The sequence below is a fragment of the Esox lucius genome, chromosome 18, assembly GCF_011004845.1.
Source record: "Esox lucius isolate fEsoLuc1 chromosome 18, fEsoLuc1.pri, whole genome shotgun sequence".
NCBI lineage: Eukaryota > Metazoa > Chordata > Actinopteri > Esociformes > Esocidae > Esox > Esox lucius.
This window is the reverse complement of record NC_047586.1, coordinates 10,612,155-10,631,763: the sequence shown is the minus strand read 5'-3', so window position 1 is coordinate 10,631,763 and position 19,609 is coordinate 10,612,155. Positions and strand designations below refer to the sequence as shown.

Here is a 19,609-nt window from a genome sequence, read left to right as displayed (position 1 = left end):
GAATACAGAGATAGCATATATAGAGAATAAAATCTATAGAAAATACAATTTCCCACAACAAGACCAAAGAACTGTGCCGTAATGCAAAACAAATTTTTCCTGAATCAGCTAATGCAACACAAAGTCACCTTGTAACAGAACAGCATTTCTGATACAAGAATATCAGAGCAATATCCAATACTTTTACAGGACCAACTTTAATATTTAAATCAGTTACTAAATGCTTACTATTCTGAGAAGAACAAACATTTTTATAAAAATGTAGAAAGGTCATGTTCTATTTCGCTATTCGCCAAATTCATGAGAAAAGATTCAACCGGAAGTTAATTTACCTAATTAATGATATTGAATGTATGCCGTACTGTATATTTCTCCTTGATATGTTAATGTAGTCACATGAAAATTAATGTCAAATGATAATGTATGGCATTTAAACCCCTATAAGCTACCCTTCGGTATGTACGATAAGACGTTTTGAGACCAAGGAGCTGGAAAAGTTACTGCACACGCCGGTTTAAAGCCCACAACCCTCTCTAGGCTCATCTCTCGGTACATGCTAATATAAACTGAAACATTATGCAAATTTTTTTGTAGAATAAGGCAAATTACTCTCTGAGTTTTCTCTCGTTTACTCTCGCTTGTCTAAAAAGGGCTCTATGCATCTAGTCTATAACGACCAAATTTTGGCCTACGCAATCAGCAAATCAATTAGTAGAGGTTATGTGAGGGTAACAACTGCCACGAGAGAGACCTGAACTGCTCCTCAATGTCAATCAGACTACCATTTGTAAACCAGATTACCATTTGTAAACCAGATTACCTTTTGTTTTTACAAACCCCAGCAATGACGCAGTCTGGCCTCAGCCCATCTGGACAATTCATTGTCCAACAGAACTAAAACGCTCCGTATTGTTTTTCCACATAGCATCCTACATTATTCTTTTATCTTTTATGTGACGTGGGATGAAATTAGAGGTTCATACACTGATAGCGCTAATTAGAACAAATATTTTTAATCAGCACTTCTTTAGCGCAAATGAAAACCGGAGGGATTTCCAAAGGGACTGGCAGGCAGGAGGGCTCTGTAATTAGCTCACATTCATCTCTCCCTCTCGATCGTCCCTCTCACCATCGCTCCATCTCCCTCCGTCTCCTTCCTTTTGCGTACACGCAGCCATCCTACGCCCAACTATACAGAGGAATGCTACTATAGCAGCTCAGTTCAAAGGAAGAATTTAGAGGCTATTCATAGCTAGGCATTTACAAAAATGTGGGCTACTTCACCCATTCAACATCCTAGACAAAGACAGCTACCATTCTCCGCAGAAGGCAGTAGTCTATGTAGCTCCAGTAGATAACATTTAGAAACTTGAGAACCTCCACAGTAAAGACCCATCTGAAGTCCTCTTCTCAATGGGGTGTGACATCACAGTCTTGTCATTGTCACAGACCTCTCACTAACCAACTTATAGAAATCAATCGCCAGTGGGAGGATGATCTCCTAGGCTAAGACGATAAGCACATTTTTGGTATTGGACAACAGTGGGAATCAAACCCAGAGCACTGGCTTGGTAAGTGCCATCCTCTACCAACTAAGATGAACAGGACAACCATGCGTATCTAATGAGAACATTAACCTACATTATTCCCAGCACTGACGAGGGAAGCTACCTGTCCCTGTCCAACCGCCCAAGATACTGTAGACTTGCGCTATGGAATCAGCCAATGGGACTTAATCTGTGCATCTTTAGTACTAATTTGGAATTAATCTATTTTGCCGTGGACACAAACCAAAAGCCTACAGCAAAGCTGGCTAGGGTTCCACTTTAAAAGATCTTGAAATGATTCGAGTAGCACAGGATCTATTCAACGACCGGCCTCAATAGCGCTGGAGTAGACCGCCGCTCTGTGCTCTGAGAATGCAGCACAATGAGCCACTGTATCCATTTCAGCGGTCCCCATGGAGGCCGGCCCTGCTACAGCCGCTTGTCATTACGCCAACGTGGAGAGTGGAGAGGCAGGCAGTGAGTCCCCCCCACCCCACCCCCCACCACCACACACACACACACACACACACACACACACACACACACACACACACACATACACACACACATACACACACACATACACACACATACACACATACACACATACACACATACACACATACACACATACACACACACACACACACACACACACACACACACACACACACACACACACACACACACACACACACACACACACACACACACACACACACACACACACACACCCCTTCCCGTCCTTCCTTTTGAGTACGGATGATGGCAAATCATTGACTGCTTTGCAAAGATCTAGGAGTTAATGACCGTGCATGCTGGAGGCGTCCTATTGAGTAATATGTAACTGGAGGCCCGAGTGTTATGCTGACGTCCCCAGGGAGGACAGGAACATTTCAGGACAACAAATCCAGTACCCAAACAGAAGCCAAAATGAGATTCTCCCTGGTTAGTCTTCGGGTATGTCCCCAGGGGGCTGGTAACAGAGGTTGGTGGAAGGCCGGGCACGACAAAGTGGGTCTTTGGCACTGGTGTGAAACATGGCCAAAAATCCACACACGCACAAACAATCGCCCAACCTTAACTCACACACACACACACAATGTGACCTCCCACACTGGGACAGCATGGGCATACAGCTGAGAGGATTGAGGCGGAGTTGCATTACGGATGTTTGCCCGGCACCCTGAATGAAAGCAGAGTGGTGGCGGCCGGGCCACTGGGGTGAACTGGCTTTGGTGAATGAGGGTCTTTTACACGAGGCAAAGTGCTGGACGTGCTGGAATTACCTGCTTACGAGCACGTCCAGTAAAATGCAATCTGCCCACTGACATAGTTCTCTCACACTACTACTAATGCTCAGGTAAATTTGAACAAATATATCAACTTATTAGCGCTATTCTAAAGTAAATCACTATTTACTTCATAATAAATAGCAATTTCAAATAAATTATTGACAAAGTCAATGCATTTTTATACATTGCAGAACCAATTTTATTATCTGTCAATTGTTTGAGTGTCCAGATCTAAATCACATGCTAACTATGGTGAGAGCTGCAAAACGTAGCTGGTGGAGAGCTAGTGGCACAGGCAAAGTAACCATAACGATATGTGGGGAAAGTGTGGGCACATTTCAACATGATGCCACATATTACAGGGAAACTTTTACTAAGGTGGGCCTACAATAGGCTTCTTTAATTTGAATAGGTCTTTCCATACTAACGATACATCGTTTGTATCCCTTTTTAGTGTCATAATATCCATTTTATCTTTAAACTTCCGAAGCTTGGGGAAAATGTTATGCGATGCATTATTTAAAATAAGTATGTTTTGATATCTTAAAACGTTTGCGCCCAGTTAAGTACATTTCTTCATGCTGAAATGCATTTCTTACACAGTACATTAAAGCATTGTTTTAGGTTAAAATAAATTATTTTAAAAAAGCTAAATCAGTGAACAGTTACTAAATAGTCAATGATAGATTTCCTTCAAATAAACAACCCACAAAATGTACCATTTCATCTAGTGGACAGAAATGGATTGGCAGTGTACTGTATGCATATTGGTTAATTTAAGTGATGCAATGCAATATCCATATAGCAATTTTTTCCCTTTATTTTTCAAGATCATTTTACTCACCCAAAACACTGATCTGTGATATTGTTGTGATACTGAGCAATCACTTAAAGATACAAAACTGCATCTGTGTAAATGTTATTATATACTCAGGACAGATTTTCCTACTCCAAATTACAGCAGCTCATGCATCTCAGAAGTACCACAGGGGAAATAAACATTTACAATGATTGACCCGGCAAATCAACACTTCAAAAATACTACCTTTAATTCATATTTAAATTCAGACAAAACTGAGTGTGAGGTTTTGGTGTGGACTTAAATTACATGACACAGGCCAAGTGGCCTTAACAATTTTCTTTCCACTATCAAAAAGACAAATACTCTTTCTTTAAAATAAAATAAACAATAAATGTTGATCTTAGCAATTCAGCAAAGAAGCTAAGTCTAACATCAACATTACGTTCAAATTTTGTGAGAACAACATCTTGCGTGTGGTGGTACAAATTGGGTTGTTGAGGATTGCATTGGACAGGAGTTGTCCTGTCACACTCTTGCAACTCCATCTGGTAGTTTAGGCAACTACACGCTCAAATGTTGATTTTGGCTAGTGAATAAATTCTCCCTCAAGCACGTATGTGTTAGCAGGTACTTCCTGATTGACTGAAATGTGATAAGCAGCAGAAAGGCTTGGTGTATGGTTTTGTGTATAATGGTTATAGAACCTGTGACAAACAAAACTATGCACTTAAGCAGACCTGGGTCAAGCTCATTGGCCCAGAGGAGAAATTATGGACTATACATTTTTACATTTTGATGCTAATTATAATCTGCATTTCGACCTAATTCACAATGGGTAGACATACACCTTTTGTAAAGATAGCCTGCTGAGATAGTGGTGAATAAATTCATAAACAATATATTATTTCCATATCAAATTTCTTTGTTAGACCAATAAAAGGGAAATCGATTTTTTTAAAGACTTTCAGATTTCATTTTGGTTTTCTGATGTGCATTATACATTGATTCCTCAGTTTCATAAATTATTGCCATTCGGGGCCTGTATCTGTGTTTCTGCAAACTATGGATTTGGTAAACTTTTCACCCGCAGCAACTGGAAAGAACATGCTTTTCTACAATTGTACTGAAAATACTTTAAATAATATTTCAGTTTTTAAGACCAAATTGAGAATACAAAGTTGTTAAACTCAAGCTCGTTCTCAACATGAAGAAGGTGTGCCTGGTGCTTCATTATTTAAATTTTTTATTTTTACTATCACTCCACATTATCCACAGAAGGGCAGGCTGACTCCACTGCCCACTCAGTCTTTCAGTATTTGTATATACCATTTTCACAGGATTAGTTTTGGGGCAACATGTGGACTTCTGTACATTTTTAAGTATAACAAAATCAAGTTGTGCAACCGCACATTTAGCAGTTTAAAACAGTTCCTTCATCATTTTGCCCAAAGCCTGCCTTTAAGGTTCCTCTTTGTGACATCCTTGCATTGACCACGTATGGTATACATCTGGGAGCTTCTCCATGTCGTCTCATCGGCTTTACGGTAAATTCCATGCAGCTCACATTCTGCTTTACACTAGATTGATTGGACATTAAATCAATGGGCCTTTGTTTCTTTAAGTGTTCTGTCACTGTGAAGTGTGGTCTACGAGATGCTTGTGACCAGGTAGGAAAAAAGGAACCAAAATCGTCCACTCTTACCTGGGGACAGATTCAGCGTTCACCTCCTTTGACCATTATTCCAGATCAGGTCACAGCGATGCAGATTGATGATTGTGTGCCCTAGGTAACTAAGCCACTGTGGACACAGCATTCAGGAAGTACTGGACGTAGTTCCTTTCACAATCCCAGTTATCCGTTCTCAAACGTTTTGACCCGTGGCCTGACAGCACAATTGCTGTACAGAATTTGCTTGTCTAACCGCAAACAATGCATTTTCAAAACCAATACGAAGGAAATAGCGGGTTGCTACCGGTTCCGTAAAACACAAAATCGTTACATATTTCGTTTTGAAAAATGATTCAGACACATTCCATTATTATTGGGGAGGATTTACACGGTGGACAAGTAAAATGCACCAGAGTACACAAGAGGAACTGGTTTCCCAATAACACATTCCCCCGCTGTACCTCCATGCAACCCACTCAAGGTGCCGCTGATTTTTGAGCTGGATATACACGCCCTGAGCACCAACCTTTTGCACCTTTTGACTGGTAATCAACTGGGCAACTATCAAGACACACAATACATTTTATTGATGTAAAATATTAACAAATTCTATTAAGTGATGATTGTTATTTTCCCGTTATCTTGTATAATCATCCGATTAATCGGATATCAGCCTTTTCATATCTTAATAACGAGTGTCAGTAAAAGAGTCATAGGGTTGTCTAGTAAAATGTTGTTTTTGTGTCAGGTTTCATCAAGAGCGGCAACCATTTCAAGTTTGGGGTTACATCATTTACCATGATGGAGTCCAGGGTTACATCATTTACCATGATGGAGTCCAGGGTTACATCATTTACCATGATGGAGTTCAGGGTTACATCATTTACCATGATGGAGTTCAGGGTTACATCATTTACCATGAAGATAAAAGTCTATCTTGCATTTCAAACACATCCTGAAGTTATTATAGAATGATAGAGATAATCGCTGATTTTGAGCAATACAATCCTTGAATGTGATAGGCAGTGTAATGAACTTTTAAACAATAAGACAATGCTACCAAAATTACACATTAAATAAATGGATTGTGGACAGATAAAAATATGAAATTAGAAAGGAAAACCTAAAAACTTGCAGTGCATTAAGCTCCTGTTATTAATTATGTGAAACTGTGGAATGAAGGTTTTGAGAAAAGGAAATACTATGGAAGAAAAGGATCTAGCAATTTACGACGCAATCACTTCCATTATTGGAGAAATTATGAATATGATTGAGAAATGTAAAGATTTTTACATCCGTATTACGTTAGCACACACATCTACAAACACAGCGTTCCGAAATTAATCGAAGAGGGAAGCATTCCATTCAAACTCAGCAGAGACATTTATCGACTTGACCTTTTTATTCATTATTGGAAATAGTGGAATTAGGTTTGACCCATCCGCTTGACACAAGGCAAACGAATGAAGACCTTGTGAAAGGCAAATCGATATTCTTCCCTCCTCCCCCCCAATACAGAAGCAGTTAGGCCATCCGTCATTTGTATAACAGGCAGGAGATCACGATTAAAGAGCAAAGGCCCAATACTATTCAAATCTGTTGGCCCGTAGTAGATGATGCTGAATGAATGGTCTGTGAAGGTGACCCATTCTGCACTGTTGGCATAAAGAACTTTGTTGTTTGCCCTCATAAGTTACACAACCTTGGTATTGGCCATTTCACACGTACTTGTCATGGCAGGTGGTATCACTTCCTTTAGATGTGTAAGACTCAAGGGGTCAAGTTGAAACACCTCTTGGGGACCACTGCATCAAGTGGCGCTTGGGTTTGTTAATGTGCCCAATCTGTTCCTTATCGCGGAAAGGCAAAGCATCAATACGGTCCATTCTCTACAGCATACAGCTGTCAGCATTCATTGGCCTGCTTGAGGACCTCACTAGCCTGACATCATGACACCAAAACAGAGTGGTTAATGCATGTCTAAGGTTGAGCCTTAGTCCTTGCAGTACCTACAAAGATAGTCAAGGACTTGGGCTCACTCTTCTAACAGAAAACACACAGGACCATGGATCTTACTTAACCACCTAAACAGTTAAGAGTTTCCATTTGTAGCCATTAGTGTGCAGTAACTCAGTCTGTTTTCTTAGACTTTAGAACAGAGTGCTCTACTGTACTCTACTCTACTCTACTCTACTCTCCCCTCCTCCTGGCTGCTTTGTTTACTCAGCCAGTCTTCGAGTTATCATCCACAAGGCCTTTGGTTCCACGCTCTACATCAATGGGAGAGTGCAGCCAGACAGTTGTACACCTTTCTGCAAACATTTATAGAAAATAAAGCAAGGGCGGGGCAGTGATGAAAAGGAAGTGGGTAAAAAAGAACTGATGTGCCTGCAGATGCTTGAGGGCTTCAATCACTCCCTCTACAGGACTATGGGTCAACAGGGGGTGTTTAGCTCAGGTCTGGCCCAGGTCACCCCAGTCCAGCAGAGTTTGAATGAGGGCTTTTGTCTGACATAAGAAGGTGAGATTGTATAGTGTCAGGGGTTGGGTACGAAGAGCTTTTACAGATAAAGTAGGTGCACTGAGGTTTAGGGCCTAGCAGAAACAGACACCCACAGCCTTGCGCTGCTCTCTTCTGCGCTCGCTGCTTCCCATGTCTTATTTACGAGTGGAAAAATAGGAGGATGCTGGCTGAATTATTTAGAGTGTGTACTCTGCTTTCCTTTTCCAGTAAATGAACGTGGCACGACGTATACACTCCTAAAATCAACCTGGCCAGGGTCCATAAAACACAAACAGGAAACAAAACACACAACCCAATCTGAAAAAAAAAAAGGAGGGTACTAGAAAAGAGAAACAAATCCGGACAGAGGAGCAACAGCAGGGGACAATGTGGGCCCGCTCCGTCATCAGCCACGCTGAACAGTCACGCCGTATGGAGAAAAGAAAACGACAGGTGGGAAACAGGAAGTGTTTGTACAATTCGTATTAATCACAGAGTTATTTGGAGTTATTTGATGGTAGCGCCATGTTCCTCCCATTATGACTCGGAAACGTGCACGCAGTTCATCAGGCTGCAAGAGAAATAAGTGCATGAGGAACACCCCTTTCTTATAGAGGGTCGAATTCTGTCCCCACAAACATTGACACTTGACTGGCTTTCGACAAATTAAAGGATTGTTCATAAAGAGAATTAAAGTAATTATAATAATTAATATAATTGTCATAAATAATGAATATATTATCCATGTTAAATCCCATGTAGGGTGACCTGGCAACGCTGTGTTGGAGAGCTGTTTGCAAGAACACAGGAACAAACATCAGTGGAAAAATGTCACATCGGATTAGATTTTTATACGGCATTCAAATGTGTAAATGTAACTTGTAATGTAACTCACGTGTAAAGTGTAAGTCTGTCTTTGTGTTAACTACATTCTCTTCACGCAAATTTGAGAATACTCAAAAACGCTGGCAAATTGAATGGAAATTAAGCGAGCACACTTGACAGAAAAGAATCCAAACCTCTATAAACATTCTCAGCTGCAAGCGGTGTTGTCTACATTAAGCCCGGAGCAAGACATATGGCCAAGAGGTAGGACTCAACATTGCATTTAAGACATAATTTAATATAATGGGACCTCAGAAAATGATACAGCCATAACAAAAAAAAAAATTAATACAGCCAGTAACTTAAATCCCCCAGCACAAAATTGTGTCTGGATGAGGCAAAATGATGGCTCTTACAAGTGTGAAGTTGTCCTTCACCACACTGGTGTTAAACAAGGAAGGACGGGTACGTGACAATACTAACAACAGACTAGGGTGTCAAGGTGGTAATACTATGGTGGACCTGCTCGGCTAAACAGCTCCAGGCTCTTCTACACTGCCCCTGCTGCACGCCGCATTCAGCAATCGAGTGGATAGCTGACGGTGGGAGAAAGAGAAAAAAACACCGCCTGGGGCCAAAAGCAGAGGACGGGCGGCTCCCGTTTCTCCCGGCCCAACTGATCACATACACACTGGGAAAGGTCCGTCACAGTAATAGGACTCAGGGCTGGAGCGGGCCTGCTGCTCGGCCCGGGCCACCAGGCAGGAAGACGGCCCGGTGGCCACGGGGTCCATATTGAAATGCATTTCTTCATTAAGTGCTGCAAAATTAATGGTGAGTGGGACGGTGTCCAAAAAGAAAAGTATACCCATGGTCAATAATGAATGAGCGGTACAGCCGGAGGGGTTCACATTTCTAGCTGGTCGGTCAGTCTGGGGACCGGGTGCCATCATCCCTCTTCATACGGACATACCTGGAGCCCAGAGTGGTTGGCCTTAGCCTGTGTATGGAAGACATATGTGAAGGCTGCTGCCAAGCCTCATTCAATCACAGGACATTTGTATTGCGACAATGGCTTTTCTCCGTCTCCCCTTTGAGTCCCGGCTTCACGGTATACCCCTCCGATCCCAATTTTAATCCCACTGACCGGCAAAGGCACGGGGCATGAAGTCCAGGAATAACCTCTTGGTCTTGTATTCAATCTATCGATTTGAAAACTCATGCAAAATGCACGAATGTTGTGTGCGACCCCTCGAACCTGCCGAAGATTGAAAACAAATGATCTGTGTGATTGAGAATCTGAGCAGGCTGCCAGCCACAATGCTGAACACTACAGGGATTCAATTCTGAATTTTGTTGTCCCATTCGCCGTTTTATATCCAGCCGTAATAATGAAATATTAAGCAATTTCTTAGAGTCTAGCCGTGATTCAGCTGATGAATTGCAGTGAAGCAAAGACAATCACACTGAACCCTAATCACTCTGGGCAGCCAGGAAGGCAGCAGTGTGTGGAAGGAAGGAGGCAGGACAGGACACTAGAAGATTAATTGGAGCTAAATCCCATCACTGATCCTTAGCCCTGCCTCTCTAGGTGTGGAGGAAACAGAACGGAGCCCTCCTCAGAGGGGGAAATGAGAAAAGTCAATACTAACTGTTCATTGGGCCCATAAATTATGGTTCACCTGAAGCGCTTTGAGAAATCTATCTACCTGCCACAGAATACATTATAGGGTTTACAATGGAAATGGCAATAGAGCTATGCTCTTCAGACTACCAATTATCGAGAATAGGTGTGCGGTATATCGCCTCAACAACACAAAATATACATCACAGCAGTCAAGCAGAGCCAATGGAATCACTCAATAATGCATAGAGGCAGTAGGGCTGCAACTAACTACTATTTTTATAATCGATTAATCTGTCTATTTAAATAAATGGATTGACTTGGTACACCAGTTTCTATTGCTGAGACACATGGAATTTGCTAACTCTGACATGGCACGATCCATCAGTAAGAGTGATGCTTTTAGGTATCTGGTCTGGCTGGACTAGAAACAAATCCCACATCCACCAGCAGAATGGGGGTTTGGTGGTGCAGATGTTACCTTTAACATCTGCCACACGTTCATGATTAACCATGTCACACTTCAAACACAACGCAGGCAACAAAGCCAAACTAAAACCAACTGCCTGAAAAGCCGGCACCCTTGTTTTAGGCGTGTAACGCTGATAATTCTTCAACCTCGGTCATCGCTGCTCCAACGTCTTCTACTGATGAGTTGTTTGCGAAGTCAAACAACAACTATTAGCATATGACATACAAGATTATTCACTTAAGATAGCATTTCAGCACTGCAGAAATGATAAACAGTGAAGAGAGCGCTTCTTTATGTTCCTCAGGTATTTTCAGGGGGGTAACATCAGAAAAAAAAAAAAATTATAAGAAGAAATGCAGCCAATCAAATAATTAGGGTGGGTAAGATGTAACATAGTTCAGTGTGCAATTCACGCTATAACATGTCTGCTCTTGCCTTTGAACTTTTTCTTGAGTTATTTTACGTGTTTAAAACAATGAGCCGTTCTGGACCCAACCTCTCGTTATCAATGTTGTGGATCAGTTGTTTCAAGCCCTTTACAGCAGTGAAAGAAAAGCCTGTGCCTGATATCAAGACCGCTCTGTATACCTCAACACTATTTTTTCAAAAGGGCACAGAGTCAATGTCTCAGTAGGTGTTTATTGGTATTCAGTAAATAAAAGCTACAGTACAACAAACCCCCAGCTCCAGAAATGTACCAGCTAGGCAACATCACATTTCCCTTTCACAAAGCCATTAAGATTGAAGGTCAAGATGCCTTCACACTGAGCCCATTCGATGGCTGGTCCCCAACACTTCCCCCCTGGGACCGTTTGCCTCTCCCTTGGTGCTAATCAATTGGATTAGACCTCTGTTCTGTTGTATAGGCCACAGCCATGTATTAACAGAGTTTACGCATGTTTGAAAACAGCTGCCATCTTGGCACTTTTGACAATTCCCTCTGAAATGACGCGCTGTAAACACACGAAACAGAGCTGCAAAATTGAATGGACGTATTCACTGATTATTATTCAGTATGAAGTGTATCCAAGTCTGTACTGAGGCGTCAACAAATTGCCCATCTGCTATTCAGGAGAAAGTGGTGTTCTGCTCGTTGAACTCCCTCAGTATTTCTGAATGTGGCAACAGTCAATCAGGGAATAAGGGCTGGTGGCTTGAAGGTTGCCCTGGGGTTGAGCACAGGGCCTGGGGTGCATAGTAGTCGTGTTGGTAGTAGTAGTAGTAATAATAGTATTAGTGTTGGTAGTAATAGCAGTAATAGTAGTAGCAGTAGTAGTAGTAGTAGTAATAGTATTAATGTTGGCAGTAGTAGTAGTGGTAGTCATAGCAGTAGTGATAGTAGTAGCGGTAGTAGTCTGAGTAATAATAATAATGGTAGTAGTGTTGGTAGTTGTCATGGTAGTAGTGGCAGTAATAGCAGTAGTGATAGTAGTAGCGGTAGTAGTCTGAGTAATAATATTGGTAGTAGTGAGGGTAGTAGTAATAGTAGTAGCGGTAGTAGTGTTGGTAGTAGTCATAGTAGAAGCGGTATTACTAGTAGTAGTAGTGTTGTTAGTGGTAATCGTAGTAGCGGTGGTAGTACCATTAATAGTAGTAGTAATAATAGTGTTTGTAGTGGTAGTAATAGTACGAGCGGTAATCGTAGCATTGGTAGTAATAATAGTATTAGTGCTGGTTGTGTTACACCAGTCCTAGTCTTGTTATCACTCACTCCCTCACTTCTCCAGTCCACAGAGTAATGTGATCACATGGGGTTGCTTGTCATTGAGAGGACAGAGCGCCAGCGGCTCCTAAGGCCTGTGTTCACTGATGGATATGGACCATGTACACACACACACACACACACACACACACACACGCACACATTCACGCACACACACACACGCACACAAGCACACATCACCCTCTGACGCAGTCTTCTGCTCATTATCCCGACTTCAGGAGCACAGGCACACATAATCCCGACTGAAAACCAGCAGCAATGAATTTAGTTTTATAGTAAAACTACATTGGACCGATACTTCGGTACCAAGTCGTTGCCAGAATTCTGAAAACATGACAGTATTGGTTTTTGTACAGTCCCGTGAGTACCGGGGCGAAAAAAACACTACGCAAACGGTGCCCTCAAACTTTCGAGACTAGGACGAGGAAACACTTGTAACTTAGCGAAGTACCTCGAACACAGACATGCAGATTTATTTAAAGAATTCAAGATGAGGTTACACAGTCCCATTATGTTTTTAAAATGCACGGTTCCATATTTTTTGTTTGTTTGAGGGAGCTGCCTTTGCTGTGTAGCCTAGCCAACTATGTTCCATACAACGTTTGCAATGGCTAGACACTAAAGGCTACGGTGTTTGCTACCGCGATGTAACCATAGCTCGTAGTGGTAGGCTACCGTCCTTACCGTTCAGTCGGTCATCTATCATCAAAATATAACGTTAGCGTTTTAAATAAATATTTCCGGGCTAATGGTCTGTCACCATGCCAGTAAATGTAAACTACTGTTGCACTCTGAGTACACCGTGTTTAGCCTCTGCTGTTTTCTTCAATACAAGGGATTTATTGTGACATCCCTAATTGCACCTATATTTGCCTCCATTTTTGACTATATCAACTTGCACCCATTATCATGTTATTCTATGTTCCGTCTCAGTTGATTCTAATCCATAACAATCAAATAATATTACACATTATCAGTACTACCTTGTTTCTTCCAATAGTAGATTGATGGGATCCATCTAAAGTGCGAGTAAAGAAAGCAGGATACTCTACTTGAGGACATGAACTTGACAACAACTGTATTTCTCATAACAACCAGGGCTTGGATGTTATTTTGCCAAACAAAACATTTTAGTTACAAAACAGAGTTTCTATTGGGCAAATTTGTCTCAGGCTCCAGCATTGGTGGCATGGGCTTGGACACGACTCTGATTTCAGCCATAGGGAATCGTGACTGGGACTTGAACTTTGGGGATATGGGACTCGCGCTTTGGGGATATGGGACTTGGCTGGGACTCACGCTTTGGGGATATGGGACTCGACTGGGACTAGAGGAGTGTATTGACTCGACTACATCTCTGGCCCTGGGGAGTAATAATCCTGACTTCAGAGTACATGCAGTCCCTGTGTGCCCCCAAAAAACAAAAAAGGTTAATGGCTACCAACACAGACTTTTCCTTAGCTTTTATCTCTAGAAATAAGCCTACATCCAAGCAATGGGAAGGCTGGTTCCCTGGGGCTAAGATATGGGATGACAAGAAGATTAAGGATGTCTAACTCTCCCTTATGAAGAAACATATAACATAAATACAATAACTTTTGGCAGGCCATATTTTTTTCAACAAGGTTGCACTTTACTTAAACACCTGCAATAGAAGGTAATGGCCTCTAATAGAGTATCTTCAAGTTAAGACCCTTTAGACATCAGTGTACGAACAAATTCGACCACAGACAAAAACAATGAGTCCTGTGAAACAGCATAGGATTAGCTCGTTACAAAGGCCTGCTATTAAAGCTGTAACGCAATTACCACAAGTAGGTAATTCTGTAGCAATCTACAGGTAATGGTAATTTCAACTAAATCAATTAAAAAAATACTAGTCCAGTCCCATAGAATGAAACCCTAAGTTTAAGCTACTTAAAAGCCAAGTGCAGTGCTATGTAATACTAAAGGTAACTCTATATCCCAAATTTTGCGTTTGCCCAAGCCGCTTAAAAATAAAAATCATGCATTCGGGTAAAAAGTTGCAGGTGTTTTTCGAGTACAACAGAGATGCACCGCATTTCTACATTGCTCAAATCTCTTTCTGGCTGTCAATGCCATCGCCAGATGGTGCAATCAAACACAACCGTCGCAAGTAAACATTTGTACAAGTTTGACGACTTCTCCTAGTGGAACCAGAACCCCCCCCCCCCCCAGGTTATATTGTATGACCAATAAACAAACACTTGATTGGTTTCCACCGGCCCAAGCTTTACCTGACACTGAATCGGCTGGACTCGAGGGAACAGAAGAGGGTGAGAAGACAGACGATGTGTTGGAGTGGTGCTTTATTTAGGCCATTTGTCAGTCATAATAGAGTTGGTGAACAGTAGTCACCCATACATTCTCAGTACGGCTCCTATTGACTGCACTGCTTTCTCCCACCCCCCCCCCCCCCCCCCCTTTCATCTACACTGCTGTTCCCTTCCGATCATCCAGTTCAACTCCACAGCCAACCAGGGCCTGATTATGGAACGAAAGCATGGCACGAACACTGACCTCCTGACGGCCTTCAAATAACATTACATATCAAAATGTTCAGAATTGGAAGAAATGTGCTTGAAAACTTGCCTGCTATTATAATGGAGATAAACCTGCCGATACATTACTAGGTGTCAGGTTCTAGTATTACAAATCATCACTTATTTCAGAATCCACGTGACAGGACCACAATCTATTATGTGGCTTCTGCTTCACATATATATGACATTTGATCAAGCAATGCATGCATAACTGCTGAAGTGTTACCTATGTTATTGGTCATTTCGATCAACAAGATCATGACAACTAGCCAAAGGTAAGCTACCAATTTTTAAAACGACATATTAGTTTAGTTATGGATTTACTGAAATGCCCTTAGCATGTTTGTTGTCAACCAGTTGCCTAGTAGGACAGCTAAAGCGTAGCCTTAGCTAGTTGAAATGGCTGTAGTGCAAACATTGGTAGATGAGAAGTCTCAACAATCAGGAAAATGGCACATTTAATTTACATGTCTGCCAGTTTTGCAGTTAATGTAATGAGCATATGAATCTTGATTACAGTAGCTAGCTTGCATAACTAAAGACTGCTTTGATCATTTAATTAGCAGTAGCCAACGTTATGTGAGGTGGACAATGCATCTAATAAGCTCAGTGCCCAGGTGTTCTTTGGACTGCAAACCTCCCTATTCATAGCTGCCGTGTTTGTATGCTGTCCCTCCAATAATGACTTGAATAATAGGCTAATCCGAGGAGTTTGCTGAGCAGAGGCCATAGTGGATTTTGGGATGTTGCAGTGGCAAACAAGTGCTTTAATAAAATTTTTAGCCTATGTTTTAAGCATGTGTGCAAATAAAATATACAACTGGTCAGAGATCCCATCCAGGGTCCCACCTCTGACTCTCTCTCATGGCAGCTAGGTTAGACTTCGCACAAACACAACACGAAATCATATCCGAGATATCACAAAGTAGGCCAAATTTCCCAACCTATCAGACAAGGCTGAAAACACATTTTGTATGTTTGTAAACAGCTCTTACACAACAAGGCCTAAAATTCACCCTCGCAGTTTGCAAGTAAATAGCCTGCAGGGCCTTTAATAACATGACTGAACTGTAGTTCTGATCGAAAATCTATTGACGCAGTAAACATTCATGAAGGGGAGGATATGAAAGTAAAAGTGAAGAATAGCAGCCACCACTGTTCCCGGGGGTGGGTCAGGAAGAAGAAAAAAACATTTTGCTAACTGACATCCGTAATAACCCAGAAAAATAAAAAGAAATCCACACAGTCTGTGAACAAAAACAACTCAATCAAATCTTAGGACGACAGGGAGGCAGGGAGGGAACCACATCACGCCTTTTTTTGAGACAGCCATGGCAACTCGATATAACAAACCCACAGCTTCTAATCCTTGGCTACAAAGCCTGCTGGCCCGCTCCGCTTTGCCGGCAGTGGCGGTTCGGGACCGTAAAGGATGGCAGGGTGGTGATAGGGGAACCAAAGCCTGACAGGGTATTAACCGATTGCCCTTCAAGATAAGGAGTGAATACTGATAAACGGGTCCGTCAGCCCTACGTCGCCGCATCCCAGACGGTCATTTGCATCCGATTTCCAAATGCTGACTATCCCCAAACCATGCTGACCTGCCTTGTGGCATGGGATAATCTCGGGCGGTACACACGCACAGAAAGATGGTGACAAAAGCCTACAGCAAATACAATTCAAACAGTAATGGTCTTTGTCAAACTGTCAGGTTTATTTTCCTGTGGCATGGTTTTGTTTCTGACTGTACTGCGGAGGTTTGTTGATGTGGGTAGACCGCAAACTGAACTACATTAAAGACTGGGGATATGATCCGAGAGTTTGCACAGAATAACCATGTTAAATGTGGTTATTAGTAGTAGATGAAATCTGTAACGACAATGAAATAACAGACCTAACCGATAAAAGAACCAAAGAGCGGACTAAAGTCAGGACGGCCAGGTACATATGCAAACACCTTGATGAAACCAGGTAATAAGGAGAATGTTATGGAATCTTGATGCAGCGCCACATACAATTAGAAAATGACAAAATGCAGGAAACATCCAGCTTCAAACTCAAAGTACACTCTCAACCCGAATCAGTATTTTCATACTAATCGCTGTACTAGGTCTGTTCAAGGGTGTTTGGTTAACCACTGTGGCAAGTGCAACTACCTAAAACATACCACAAAGTACTAAATGTATCTTGTAAATACGACCAAACTACAAATACTGTTGAGCAATTACAACCCCGTTTCCAAAAAATTGGGACAGTGTAAAATGTAAAGAACAGAATGCAATGATGTGTAATATATATACACTCAATAGAAAAACAGTACAAAGACAACATAGCAAATGCTGAAATGGAAAAATATATTTTTGGAAACGGGGTTGTATAACTTATAAGCAGTTTGTGTTTCGTGTGCACAGGGAAATTTCTCACAAAAGATGGGCACGCCATTGGTAGACATTATTACAGTCTCAAAACAGAGCAGAACATATCAATGGTAAAAAAAAAAACACAAGAGGATGTTAAAAGAAAGGTATAAATATAATAAATACAAAATGTTATTCACAAATACTGTTGTGAAACACCTGTTGCAGAGACTTATAGATGAGCTGTAATGTGAATGTTTTGGTAATGTTATCAACGTTGCAAACCTGTCAACCTTGTGAATCCGAACAAAACTAATTACAGGATTTGTTGACTACAAAACCACAGGCCAAACCAGACAGATCATCTAGTCTCAAAAAGTCCCGAAGGACATATCCATGTACAATAAGCACATAATACAGAGAGGATGTTTAAGAGAAAAAATACATACACATAAGCAAAGGTCCTAAATAAATAGCCTACCCTTGAATGAGCAAGTGTCCACTTTTGACCGGTACTGTACATTTAGTAAAGAAGTATTAGACAATCAAAAAAAAATGCTACAGAGAATTAGTAATAACAACAATTTAAATAAATAAAACTGACAAAAGCACAATTAGTCAGAAATAATTGTTAACAACAATTAAACAATAAAAATGACAAAAGCACAATCAGGCAGAAATAATCGTTCATTTCAAAGCCATCCAATATGATTACATATTTTGCCTATAATTGGCTTACACAAATTGCAAGTCGATATATTGGTGCATCCCTAAAGTATAAATAGTCCATACAAAAACATCACTTATGATTAATTAATGTTAAGGAAAATAATTAATATTTGTAATGAATTATAAACAATTGTAAATAAACACTTTCTTCCATCAAGAAATAATGCTTTATTGCAGAAGTTTTTGCCTATTCCTGTTTGTTAATTGTACACACTCTGATTCAAAGTAGCACATGAAAAAAAAGTAGTGTTTCAGCTATCGAAGACCAGTTGCTAACCCCTCCTTTATTGCGTGCAGTTATTAAAGTTCTAGACCACCAATTTTGCCAATACAAACATAAATGACTACATTACTAAATCATGCAAAAATGCAGTTTGTGCAATGTTTTCACAACAGGCCTAAACCAGCAGGTCCCTCCCCTTCACCCACAACCACACCCACACCTTGATAACCAGGAAGAGAAAAAATATGCATTTCTAAGCCCAAGGCTAGGACCTGAGCCGAAGACTTGGTCTTAAAGGCAACTTTGCACCCATAAACATGGTACATTGTGACTGGCCGCTGAAAAATCTGCCACCACTGCAGTTCCCTCTAAATTACATGCCTCCTGAATAATTTGATCCTATCAAGTTGTATTAACTTATGCAGGCCTATTTCATCAGCCAAAGTCCTGTATCAATTATCAAAGTAAGCTTACAATTTAAATTAGTATTAGTAGAACCTAAAACCAAAAATGCACAGTCCAGACCAATGTAATGTTGAAGTAACAAACCAGCCAAGTATCTCACAAGTGGGGAGTTCTTCTGCACTTGGAATTTGTTTTGGGAAACATAAATATACCTAACACTTGAGGAATTCTTAGTGGTTTTCCAAGTATACAGAAACATACACTGACCCTCTGAAACTGAGTGGCTCTAACTAGTTCAATAATCATGCATCATTCACACATGAAATCGTAGGAACAGAGTCTCTCAAATGGTTGGTTTGTTTGTTGTTGTTTAAAAACAGGAAAGTAAGAAGGAACAACCCTTCCTGCCTCATCAAACAGGTCTAAAGGTATATTGGTGTATGATCCCCAGATTGTCTTGTCTTTATGCTGATATGGCATGTTGCCAAATAACTTGGCCGAAATTGTCCACAGTACAATAGTTTGTTAGTCACCCCCCAGAAAAAATAAAGGTGACTTAGACACACCTAGCAAGGTAACACTGCATTTCATATTTATAATATTTTATGATATGTCATGCGGATATCATTGTGTAACTAAGTGTAATAAGCATTCCCTTTTTTACACTGTCTCTGTTAGGGAGTATTCAGTGTAACCCAACAGGGCACAGAAGTACTACCGTGTACGTTATTAGGCTACACCACAGCCATTTACTGTATTTAGTGGGAGAAATACATAGCGGCGCTATACAGAGTCGGGTAAAGTGTCAAATTAAGTGATGCTCCAAATAATAAACTTAACTATATGAATCAGTTGGATGCTGTAGTTTGTC

The 19,609-nt window shown here is 41.0% G+C and overlaps 1 protein-coding gene across 1 annotated transcript in view; it reads right to left on the bottom strand.

Moving 5' to 3' along the window:
* man1a1 (mannosidase, alpha, class 1A, member 1) overlaps positions 1-19,609 on the bottom strand; it is a 131,761-nt gene that overhangs the window by 111,059 nt on the left and 1,093 nt on the right. The window lies entirely within an intron of this gene.